The 13,115-nt window shown below is 44.6% G+C and overlaps 1 long non-coding RNA gene across 1 annotated transcript; it reads left to right on the top strand.

Moving 5' to 3' along the window:
* Positions 1–1,270: 1,270 nt before the first annotated feature.
* On the top strand, positions 1,271–7,328 carry LOC143990027 (uncharacterized). The gene is made up of 3 exons (XR_013277113.1): positions 1,271–1,387; positions 3,035–3,164; positions 7,097–7,328. It is a non-coding gene; the product is annotated as an uncharacterized LOC143990027 (long non-coding RNA).
* Positions 7,329–13,115: the final 5,787 nt, after the last annotated feature.

The raw sequence follows: 13,115 nt of genomic DNA, 5'->3' as shown, positions 1-13,115 counted from the left end.
CTGCGCACCAGTGTTCATGGGCTGACAGTGGACTTTAAAGTGGCTATAATCTCTTACACATACCCAAGTGAAGTGACTGGCCTCAGGTGACATGTAGAAATCCTCCTACATAAGTTGTACCTGTTTGAATGGGTGTAGAGAGGAGAAGACTACATATAAAGTACACACTTTATAAAGTTTGTCAGAGGTGTCAGAAAGAAAAAAGGAGGTGGAGAGCTGAAATTACACACTGCAGAGTTCAGTGAGGAGAGCTCGGACAGCTGTTTGGAGGGACAGCACACAGGAACAGAGCTGAGACTGGAGCTCCTTCCCGTGTCACCATTTTTCTCTTGGTGTCAGGAAAACTTGTCAGAAGTGATTCATGCAGATAGCAGAGGAAGGAGGCAGCAGACAGAAATGACACTTAGTGCTCTGGGTAGAGACAAGTACACACTATAGAGGGGTGTGCTTTGTTCATATTTCATGTCTGAGGTTTACCTCCTTAAAGGTTTTCTGCTTTAAGGGAGGTAGGGAGGAAGACTAGGGGTACCTACAGGGGGTGCAGAGGGTCCAACTACCCCAGGCCTATGTGGTCAGGTTGGGCTGCCTTACAGCAGAGCATTTACATTACATTCTGTACAGAATTAAACAGAACTTCTCCTGTTTTTTTCCATCTATCATCTGGTTGAGCCTCTGAAGGGTTTCTCTGGGCTGAATATCATTTTTTATTATCACCCCCCCCCCATGTCTGAACCTGCCCCTCCTCTGTGGAAGGTATAAGCCCCCCCCCCCCCCTGCATTTCCAGCAGCATTGTACTGATGCCTTTTATGTTTGGTGTCTCCCCAGAGACGTTTCCTACAATTGTCCTCCTCGGGGGTCTCTCCGGCTGGTCACACGGAAGCCGATTCTGGAACTCTGAGAACTAAAAACAGCTGAAGCCTGAAATGTCACCTTACTTACTGCCACGGGGTCCTTTGTAGGGGACGTTAAAGAGAACCTCATGGATATGCAATTAGTGGACCTCCAGCTGTTGCAGAACTACAAGTCCCATGAGGCATAGCAAGACTCTGACAGCCACAAGCATGACACCCAGAGGCAGAGGCATGATGGGACTTGTAGTTTTGCAACAGCTGGAGGTCCGCTAATTGCAGATCCCTATTCAATTCCAAACATTTAAAGAGCAAAGTTCCACTTGGTTATTGACTTTCTCTGCTGAAGCCCCACCAACCACCACCCTCCTCTTCATTGTGATTGGCTTTACTGACCATTGAAGCAGTCTGATTGGACAGGGGATGGCAGCTGGCAGGACTTAGCTACGGAGACAAGGAATGTTGGGCCCCCAGCAGGACGGTGACGCTAAATCAGAGAGGCACCCAAAAAAAGCCATTTTGGCTAATAAATGTAATGGTGAGCGTCAGGCGATGTCTGCTTCTAGGCAGCGCTTTAAAACTTTACAATGGTTGTTGACCCTTATATATACCCAGGGCCGCCATCAGGGGGGTACAGCCCACACACTTGTAAGGGGCCGAGAGTCTAGAAGGGCCCGGCTGTCTGGCGAGGATGAGAGAAGGAGAGGTGTATGGAAGCTCCGTGGCTGCGCTGACTTTCAGAATGTATGCGAGTCAGCAGCTGCTGCTGTGTCACTGACATCAGGCTCTCTGCTGCCACCTCTGGTCAATTCCAGCATGTGCACTCCTCGTGTGTTTTGCACAAGATCTGGGACCAGGAACAGCAGCTTCCAAATAAGAAATAATGTACAACTGAAGAGGAACAAGGGTGGGGTTGTGTACATGTGTGTGCATGTGTTTGTCTGTGTACATATGTATGTGTGTGTGTGTGTGTGCCTATGTGTACATGTGTGTGTCTGTGTACATATATGTGTGTGTATGTTTGTGCATGTGTGTGCATGTGTGTGCATGTGTACGTGCCTGTGTTTGTGTGTGTGTGTGCCTGTGTACGTGTGTGAGGGGGGAGTGAGCGTACAGATGTGAGTGGGGCTGAGAGCGTACAGGTGTTAGGGGGGCTGAGAGCGTACAGGTGTTAGGGGGGCTGAGAACGTACAGGTGTTAGGGGGGCTGAGAGCGTACAGCTGCTGGTTTGGGATGTCTCTTTTGGGCAAAATATAAATATGAAAGCACTGATGACTTATAATACACTGTTCATTTTCATATATGACGTTGTAAGTGTTAAAAAATGGCTAGTGGGCGGATTTGGTGGGACAGCCAGTGGGGAATGTTGGAATGTTGGCGGTCAGGCCTGGGGGGCCCCAAAATTTCTAATGGCTGCCCTGTATATACCTAATGAACTGGTTTCAGCTCACACACAGAGATGAACCAAAACCTCCTACATAAGTTGTTATATTATATTATATAATATATGTTATATAAATTAACCTGCTTAACTGCAGTAATCTCCCCTCTACAGCAGTTTAAAGTCTAGAATTGATAAAGCTTGTCTGAGCTTTCAGAAAGCAGGGGGCAGGGAGCTGAATCTACACACACTGCAGAGCTCATTGAAGAGAGTTCTGAGAGCTGATTGGAGGGAAGGGACACCCCCTTCACACAGCACACAGGAACAGGGCTGAGGCTGTCAATCACAGGCTGTGTGCCGGAGGTCACCCTTTTCTCTTGGTGTCAGGAAAACATCTCAGAAGTGACTCATGCCGATAGCAGAGTAAGGAGACAGCAGGCAGAGATGGCACTTAGTGCTCTGGGTAGAGACAAGTACACACTATAGAGGGACATTCTTTGTTCAGATTTCATGTCTGAGGTTTACAACCACTTTAAATCAAGCTTAGGTTCACTTTAAGGCCCATTCATAGGTCTGGATTTAGGTGATTTCCTGCATATGCAGATTTGTGTAGTTCCTCACAGCACCGTTGTCTCCACTACATCTTCCCATACTAAAATAAAAAAAGCTGAACTCCAGGCAAATAGCTACATACAGAGCTGAAGTGTGTGTGTGTGTGTATATATATATATATATATATATATATATATATATATATATATAGTGAACTTTTTTACTTTGCAATTGATCCATACCTCTGTTCAGGCAGTCGCATGCTGACAAATACTCTGCAAGACAGTACAGCCAGGTCCTGGACCTCCCTGCAGGCTACACGGCAGTGGAGGGGAAAGAACCCCACCCCATCCATCCCACTGCCTGTGACTGGACAATGAAGGTACAAAAACCCACTGATGAAGTCAATCCTCTGCATTCTTACCCTTAAAACGTGGTCAAACAATTAGATCAATTAGATTGTAGTGTATGGGGTAGGATGAACGGTTACGCTGAATATGGAAGGTGTAGGATGGAGAATTAGACGGACTGCACATAGACTGGGATGTGGTGATGGTGTAGAATAGAAGGCTCCAAGGACTGGGAGGGGGAGTTAGGATAGAGGAATATGTAGACTGGAACTGGGTCAGAGGGGGTGGGATAGACAGTACCTGGACTGGGGGCAGGGAGTATAATAAAGGTGTTACAAACAGTGGGGGTGGGGGGGTGGGGGGGGTATGATGAAAGGGATACATTGAGTGAGGGCTGGAGTAGGAAGAGGGGGTTATATGGAGCGGGGTATGATTAAGGGGTTACATTGAGGGAGTAGGGTATGATGAAGGGGTGACATGGTGTAGGGCGGTGAGGTATGATGAAGGGGTTACATAGAGTGGGGATGGAGGAGTATAATGAAGAGGTTACATGGAGTGGGGAATAATGAAGAGGTTACATGGAGTGGGGAATAATGAAGGTGTTACATGGAGTGGGGGCAGTGGGGAATAATGAAGGGGTTACATGGAGCAAGGCGGTGAGGTATGATGAAGGGGTTACATGGAGAGGGTGGCAGTGGAGTATGATGAAGGGGTTACACAGAGTGGAGTGGTAGGGTATGATGAAGGGGTTACATAGAGCAGGGTGGTGGGGTATGTTGAAGGGGTTACATTGAGTGGGGTGGTGAGGTATGATGAAGGGATTACATGGAGTGGAGTGTTGGGGTATGATGAAGGGATTACATGGAGCGGGTCGGTGGGGTATAATGAAGGGGTTACATGGAGCGGGTCGGTGGGGTATGATGAAGTTGGTCCTTCTTGCCTAAAGAAGATGTGACATTACACTAATAACTCCAGCTTGTGTAGGAGGAGAAGATTTCTGGGAACATCTCCCTTACACGGTCAAGAGTGATGTCCTCATCCTTCCACGGTCATGGGTGAGGAAGTTCGGGAAGCAATAGTCTGCGGGAGTTAAGCAGAGGAGGAGCAATAGTCTTCATGGTGATGCAGGGGAAAGGCTGTAGCTGATAAAACATTTACATCAATCCCTCAGACTCAAACTATGTGCTAATCCAGTGATTCTCAACCAGGGTTCCTCCAGAGGTTGTAGGGGTTCCTTCAGCATTGGGCAATTTCTGCCTCTCAGATAAGTTTCCACCGACACTATTCATCTTTTTAGCTACCTGTAAGGAGGTAATTCTTCCCAATGACCACAAGTGTAAGGACCATTCTTCCCACTGACCATCACACTAATGTATCATGAGTTGTAGATTTCTCATTTTTAGCAGGGGTTCCCCGAGACCGGAGAACTATTTCAGGGGTTCCTCTGTGTTGAAAAGGTTGAGAAAGGCTGGTCTAATCTGTTAAAAATCTCTAATTATGATGGCGAAATGAACAATTCTATGGGCATCCCGTATACCCCTTCCCCCCAACCAAGTAGTACCCCCGATAAACAAAGCAAAAGACTGTTCATTGTGTCTGCTAGATATATATGGGGGTCTGCCGGGGGGGGATATGGTGGATGTTTGTTGCTAGTGGCAACTACACCGCTACAGGAGGATTTGCACAGACTGGGTCAGGATAAAAGGTAACACGTAGCAGGTAGGAAGGAGCATGCCGCGGGCCAAGCCTCGGAGGGGCGTTTTCAGACCTGCAGACATTCAGACAGCATTACATCTCCAGGTCGGGACGGGTTGCACAGAACCGGTTTCTCAGCTTTTTATACAAAAATAGCAGCTTGACTGCTGAGGTTTCCTCGATGGTGGGGGGGGGGGTTCCTGTGTGTCGAGACCCCACCCTGTAAATATATGTGTGGAATTTGAGCTTTCAGGAAGCCTGATACCAATTCCCTACTGTTCACACACAATGGTATCATGCTCCAGGTGGGGTGGAAGGCAGCAGAAAATATCTGCAGCTTCTATTGGAGGTTTTTCTTTCTGAATCTGATAAGTCCAAAGTAGGGTTGCGCCGATACTAGTATTGCTATTGGTCCCAATACCGAGTATTTGCACAAGTAGCGGCACTCAAATGCACTTATACCTGAAATCCATACTCTCAGGTTCGATTCTTTGAGCTGTCAGCGGGTCTCCTCTGTTGACAGCTAAAGTGTTAAAGTCCTGTAATTGGAGCTGTTGCAAAAAAAAAAAGCAGCTGTTTATTAAGCTGAAACACTAAAATAAAAAGAAACATTGTTTCTTTTTGTATCTTTCTGTTTTTCATCTGCAGTTCAAAGGGATGTTCCTCTGTTTAACCCCTTATTAACGCTTAATTTACTCTAATCAGCCTTAACCACTTGCCGACAGCTGTCAGCATATATACATCGGCAGAATGGCACGGCTGGGCAAAGTAACATACCCGTATGTTACTTTGAATTTCCCGCTATGCGGGCCTGTTGCGAGCTCCATGACCGCACCCGCGGGACCAGCGTACTCAATCGCCGCGGGGATACCAGCGATCGTGTCACGGAGCTCAAGAACAGGGAGATGCCGATGTAAACAGCATCTCCCCGTTCTGCCTAATCGTCTGTTCCCTGTCATCGGGAGCAGCAATCAGTGTTCACGTCACACACAGACCATCCCCCAGACAGTTAGAAACAATCCCCTAAGACACACTTAACCCCTCCCCCACCCCCTAGGGGTTGACCCCTTCACTCCCAGTGACATTTTTACAGTAATCAATGCCATTTTATAGCATTGATCGCTGTATTAATGCCAATGGTCCCAAAAATGTGTCAAAATTGTCTGATGTGTCCGCCATAATGTCACAGTCGCGATAAAAATGGCTGATCGTCGCCATTACTAGTAAAAAATAAATAAATTAATAAAAATGCCATAAAACTATCCGCTATTTTGTAGACGCTATAACTTTTGCGCAAACCAATCAATATACGCTTACTGTGATTTTTTTTAATACCAAAAAATATGTAGAATACGTATCGGCCTAAACTGAGGGAAAAAAATGTTTTTTTATATATTTTTGGGGGGATATTTATTATAGCAAAAAGTAAAAAAATAGCGTCAATTTTGAAAAAAATACATTATTTTTTTGTTTATAACGCAAAAAATAAAAACTGCAGGGGTGATCAAATACCACCAAAAGAAAGCTTTATTTGTGGGGAAGAAAGGACGTCAATTTTGTTTGGGAGCCACGTCGCACGACCGCGCAATTGTCAGTTAAAGCGACGCAGTGCCGAATCGCAAAAAGTGCTACGGTAAGGAAGGGGGTAAATTCTTCTGAGGCTAAAGTGGTTAATTAACTCCCTATTCTCTTCCATTTAATTATTATTTTCATACTTTTTTTTTTTCACGTCTATTTTAAAAACAATAAAAACTTGTTTTCACTTCAGCTATCAGCATTGAAAAGTTATTTATATGTGCAAAAATATTCACTAACAAAAGCAAACAAAAAAAAAAAACAGTTGCGGTAGGCAACGGTAATTGGTATCGGCGAGTAATAAAAAAAAAAAAAAGTATCGGCACTCGTGTTCATTGTAAAAAAAAAAAGCTCCCACAGGTGACATACATCAGTGGTCATCAACTCCTGTCCTCAGGACCCACTAACAGGCCAGGTTTGCAGGATAACTGAAATACATGACAGGTGATTACATCAAAAGCAACAAAGGGAAAAAATGGGATTATCACGGTGCATAGATACAGATGAACAAAAATAAGAAGAAAATATTAGAAAAAACAAAATTGTAATAAATATCACACGTGGGCACTGTAGATGGGTGTGTGGGTTCGGATGGTTTTGGTTTGTCCAGATCCATGGTGTGTGCCTATTTATTTCATGCAGCCGTTGATTTTGTATTTTAATTTGCATATGTTTTTTTTCTTTTCTTTTGTAGAATTGTTGTCACTTCCTTTGAGATTATATTCTATTGCCCCTGAGGAAGCCATTTTTATGGCGAAACATGTAGGGAAGGATTGACCAGACAGCATCTTAAGGCCAATGCCATCTTGGCCCAGTACGCTGCAAATTTTTGGCTGTCAGATATATTCTATCCAATTTTCAATTTTATGCTTAATTATTCAATTGTATCATTTTTTTTCTTTTTTTTGTTTTCTGTATTTTTATTATTGTGTGATATTAACTAAATTGTAATATAAAATTTTAATATTTTCTAATATTTTCTTCTTATTTTTGTTCATCTGTATCTATGCACCATGATAATCCCATTTTTTCCCTTTGTTGCTTTTGATGTAATGTATTTAGGGATGAGGTGCAGTATTTATAATTGACTTCTTGCCACGCAATTCCTACAACATGACAGGTGATATCATTTGCTGCTCAGTGATTGCCGTATTCTAGTCTACATCTCCCCCAAGGTAATACGTAAAACCTGGCCTGTTATACACTATATTACCAAAAATATTGGGATGCCTGCCTTTACATGCACATAAAATGAACTTTAATGGCATCCCAGTCTTAGTCCGTAGGGTTCAATATTGTCAAGGTCCATAAAGACATGGATGAGTGAACCCTACGGACTAAGACGGAAGTTCAACATGGCACCGTCCCCTTCTTGAGATACATCTTAAGGATCTCTCCGTCTTGAGGATAATTGGGTGTTCCTGTCGCAATAGTCCGAAGGTTCCAGTGTCTCTTCTCATTCGTTGTACTAAATGACACAAGCCCGTTTGACCCGCAGAACATATGTTCTTGGGGGTTCAAACGTTCCGCTAAGCCTTCCAACTTTGGGTGGTGGAACCCCTCACTTCAAGTTATACATCCTGGTTCACTGCTTGGACATTCACATGAAGTTTTATATTATATTTTGCACAAGTGACACTCAGATCTTTTTGGACATTTATTATCAGTCATATTTATATAATTTTGCACGTTTTTTCTTTTTATGTACTAGTTGAATTGGGCTTATTACCCGATATTCGATACACGTGTCACTATATGTATTTTTAGAGCGCTACACTATTTGTTTCCTTTTGTTTTGCTATTTATCTAATTTGCTCTGTTAGCTGCTGTACACCAAGGGTAGTGCGGTATTATTTGTTATACAGCTCGATACATTATATATATATATAAAGTTCTCAGTACTATAAACTATATTATCTCACAAAACTGAGTACACCCCTCACATTTTTGTAAATATTTTCTTCTATCTTTTCATGTGACAACGCCAAAGAAATTACATTGTAGACAAGTGTCAAGTAGTGAGTGTACAGCTTGTATAACAGTGTAAATTTGCTGTCCCCTCAAATTAACTCAACCCACTTGGGTCCAATTAGCCATTTTCCCTCCCCGGTGTCATGTGACTCGTTAGTGTTACAAGGTCTCAGGTGTGAATGGGGAGCAGGTGTGTTAAATTTGGTGTTATAGCTCTCAATCTCTCATACTGGTCACTGGAAGTTCCACATGGCACCTCATGGCAAAGAACTCTCTGAGGATCTGAACAAAATAAATTTGTTGCTCTACATAGGCTATAAGAAGTTTGCCAAGACTCTGAAACTGAGCTGCAGCACGGTGGCCAAGACCATACAGAGGTATAACAGGGCAGGTTTCACTCAGAACAGGCCTCGCCATGGTCGATCAAAGAAGTTGAGGTCATGTGCTCAGCGTCATATCCAGAGGTTGTCTTTGGGAAATAGATGTATGAGTGCTGCCAGCATTGCTGCAGAGGTTGAAGGGGTGGGGGGGTCAGCCTGTCAGTACTCAGACCATACGCCGCACACTGCATCAAATTGGTCTGCATGGCTGTCGTCCCAGAAGTAAGCCTCTTCTAAAGATGATGCACAAGAAAGCCCGCAAACAGTTTGCTGAAGACAAGCAGACAAAGGACATGGATTCAAGGCGGTTGCAGGGCCGTCTTTAATATTGATTGAGCCCTGGGCAAAAATTTTCTTAGGGCCCCCCTCCCCCCATGCAATTTCGCTCTCCACCTTCTCTGAGACATACAATAAATAGCAGCTAGACTTAAAATCAGTTTACTGTATCAGATCAGGCAGTGATTGCGATTGGTTGCCAGAGGTTACAGCATATCATTACTGCTTACTGACTGGTTGCTAGAGGCTACAGTACACATTAAGGCTCACTGATTAGTTGCTAGAGATTACAACACATTTCTGCTTGTTGATTGGCTGCTAGAGATTACTGTACAGCAATACTGCTCACTGGTTGCTATAGGTTACAGCACATCATCTCCTCACTGCAGGGGGGCATGATATACCTATGAATGCTGCCTTTATTTACATATCAATGCAGTTGGCCTCAGCTATTTACATATGCATGTCACTGTTATTTACATATGAATGCCGGTTATTTACATGTAAACACAGGTCTGCAGGTAAGTCATCTGTACACAATAGGGCAGAGCTGGGCAGCATTAGTAGCAGCACAGGACTAAAACTTCAAGGGACAAGGGAATGTAAACTGGGATAGTTGGCAAGTATGAGGCAGCTGCTTTGGGCCCCACAACGACAGGGCCCAGGGCAGCTGCCCCTTTTTCCCTGGCTTAAAGACAGCCCTGCATGGATTACTGGAAGCATGTCCTATGGCAGTGATGGCGAACCTTGGCACCCCAGATGTTTTGGAACTACATTTCCCATGATGCTCAACTACACTGCAGCATGCATGAGAATCCTATAAAATGTAGTTCCAAAACATCTGGGGTGCCAAGGTTCGCCATCACTGTCCTGTGGTCTGAGGAGACCAAAATAAACATATTTGGTGTCAGATGGTGACAAGTGTGTGTGGCGGCAACCAGGTGAGGAGGACAAAGACAAGTGTGTCTTGCCTACAGTCAGGTATGGTGGTGGGAATGTCATGGTCTGGGGCTGCAAGAGTGCTGCCGGTACTGGGGAGCTACAGATCATTGAGGGAACCATGAATGCCAACATGTACTGTGACATACTGAAGCAGAGCATGATCCCCTCCCTTCAGGGACTGGACCGCAGGGCAGTATTCCAACATGATAATGACCCCAAAAACACCTCCAAGATGACCACTGCCTTGCTAAAGAAGCTGAGAGTAAAGGTGATGGACTGGCCAAGCATGTCTCCAGACCTAAACCCTATTGAGCATCTGTGGGACATCTTCAAACGGAAGGTGGAGGAGCGCAAGGTCTCCAACATCCACCAGCTCTGTGATGTCATCATGGAGGAGGGGAAGAGGACTCCAGTGACAACCTGTGAAGCTCTGGTGACCTCCATGCCCAAGAGGGTTAAGGCAGTGCTGGAAAATAATGGTGGCCACAAAAATTGTGACACTTTGAGCCCAATTTGGACATTTTCACTTATTTTTATTGCCAGCAGTTTAGACATTATTGGCTGTGTGTTGAGTTATTTTGAGGGGACAGCAAATTTACACTGTTATACAAGCTGTACACTCACTACTTTACATTGTAGACAAGTGTCATTTCTTCAGTGTTGTCACATGAAAAGATAGAAGAAAATATTTACAAAAAACATGAGAGGTGTACTTACTTTTGAGAGATACTGTAAATACCCCAAATAAATAAAGAATAACAGACATAAAGCTATCCTTGCACATGGCTCCCATCAGCGATATTCACAGACCAGACAGATCATTCACCTTTCCTTAAAAATAGAACTATAGGCAAAACTTTTCTTTTCATGTTAGAGCAAAGGAGGGTTATAACCCGTCAGGTTTTTTTTTTTGTTTTTTGTTTTTAGCCATCTGTGTCCCATCGCATAGATTTCCCTTCACTTCCTGTTCAATAGCCAAACAGTAAGGCTCGGTTCACACAGGGGCAAGCCGACTTACAGCGCGACTTTGCAAGGCGATTTGGAGGCGACTTCAGCGCGACTTTGCGCAACTTAAAGTTGCCTTCGGGACAGGCGACTTTGGCTGTGGCCAATCACAGAATAATCAGCTCTGTGGGAGGGAGGGGTTTTCTTGGGCAAACATGGGATGTACCTGTGTAAATTATTTTCTTTTTCCTATAAAGTCGCTTCAATATAGATGAAAATCCGACTTGGAGGCAACTTCCATTGAAATCTATGGGTACAAGTTGCCGAGAAGTCACCTTGAAGCAGTACAGGAACCTTTTTCTGAAGTCGGAGCGACTTCAGTAGTGTACATTAAGACGGCTCTCATTCACTTCAATGGAATTTCTTATGTCCAGCGCCTTGGGGCGACTTGAGGTCTGACAAGTCGGATCCCAAGTTGCTGTAGTGTGAACGGGCGTTAAAGCGGGAGTCCGCCGTTTTTTTTTTTTTTTTTTTTAAAAGCCAGCAGCTACAACTACTGCAGCTGCTGACTTTTAAAATAAGGACACTTACCCCGCGATGTCGGCACCCAAAGCCGATCTCTAGATCGTCTCTCGGGTGCTGCCGCCGCCATCTTGGGTATGGGAATCAGGAAGTGGAGCCTTTTGGCTTCATTTCCCGGTTCCCTACTGTGCATGCGCGAGTCGCGCTGCGCAATAAGGATGGTCCCCGCTGTCTCTGGGATCCGTGTGTTTCCCAGCAGGCAGCGGGGGACCTTCGGAAAAGGGCGTAGATTCTGCGGAAAGGTCCGTACCTTCTGCAGAATCTACGCCGGAAGTGGGTGCAGATACCTGTACTGTACAGGTACCTGCACCCCCCTCCCCCCTGAAAGGTGCCAATTGTGGCGCCGGAGGGGGGGAGGAGGGTTCCAATGAGCGGAAGGTCCACTTTAGGGTGGACCTCCGCTTTAAGTGAGAGGAAATCCCAGAAAATGAAGGAAATTCTTTGGGGACCCCCGGGTCACCAGAACTAGTGTCCCCATTGGAATATCTCCCCTCTATTACTTTTCTGGGGACAACCAAAAATGTTCTTTTACTTTCAATGATAATGGTAAACAGGACAGACAGAGAGGGCAAATCTCAACGGGGGGGGGGGCGCGGTACAGACCACAATAAAAACTGACAGGGGTTCTTCTTAGGAGGACAGGGATATGCAATTAGCGGACCCCCAGCTGTTGCAAAATTACAAGTCCCATCATGCCTCTGGGTGTCATGCTTGTGGCTGTCAAAGTCCTGCTAGGCCTCATGGGACTTGTAGTTCTGCAACAGCTGGAGGTCCGCTAGTTGCATATCTCTGATATAGGAGATCAGCAACGGCTGTACGCCTTTTCCTTTAAGCAGAGCTCCCCTAAATACAGCAATATAAAGACCCCTTTCCTACAATGAAAGTAAATTCATCTTCCATTCATAGCGCCCTTGGGGTAAAAGGTCAATCTGCCAAATCTTTCCAATGAATGTATGTGCTTGTTCAGCTTTATGGTGTCTTCTAAAGTCTAAATCAGTCCGGATCTTCAAAACAGGATGTACAGTGCCTTGTGAAAGTATTCGGCCCCCTTGAACTTTTCAACCTTTTGCCACATTTCAGGCTTCAAACATAAAGATATAAAATTTTATTTTTTTGTGAAGAATCACCAACAAGTGGGACACAATTGTGAAGTGGAACGAAATCTATTGGATAATTTAAACTTGTTTAGCAAATAAAAAACTGAAAAGTGGTGCGTGCAAAATTATTCGGCCCCTTTACTTTCAGTGCAGCAAACTCACTCCAGAAGTTCAGCGAGGATCTCTGAATGATCCAATGTTGTCCTAAATGACTGATGGTGATAAATAGAATCCACCTGTGTGTAATCAAGTCTCTGTATAAATGCATCTGCTCTGTGATAGTCTCAGGGTTCTGTTGAAAGCGCAGAGAGCATCATGAAGACCAAGGAACACACCAGGCAGGTCCGTAATACGGTTGTGGAGAGGTTTAAAGCCGGATTTGGATACAAAAAGATTTCCCAAGCTTTAAACATCCCAAGGAGCACTGTGCAAGCGATCATTTTGAAATGGAAGGAGTATCAGACCACTGCAAATCTACCAAGACCTGGCTGTCCCTCTAAACTTTCAGCTCAGACAAGGA

The sequence above is a fragment of the Lithobates pipiens genome, unplaced genomic scaffold (assembly GCF_037356315.1).
Source record: "Lithobates pipiens isolate NorthernLeopardFrog02 unplaced genomic scaffold, aLitPip1_a1.2 Scaffold_18, whole genome shotgun sequence".
NCBI lineage: Eukaryota > Metazoa > Chordata > Amphibia > Anura > Ranidae > Lithobates > Lithobates pipiens.
This window is presented reverse-complemented; position numbering and strand designations above follow the sequence as displayed.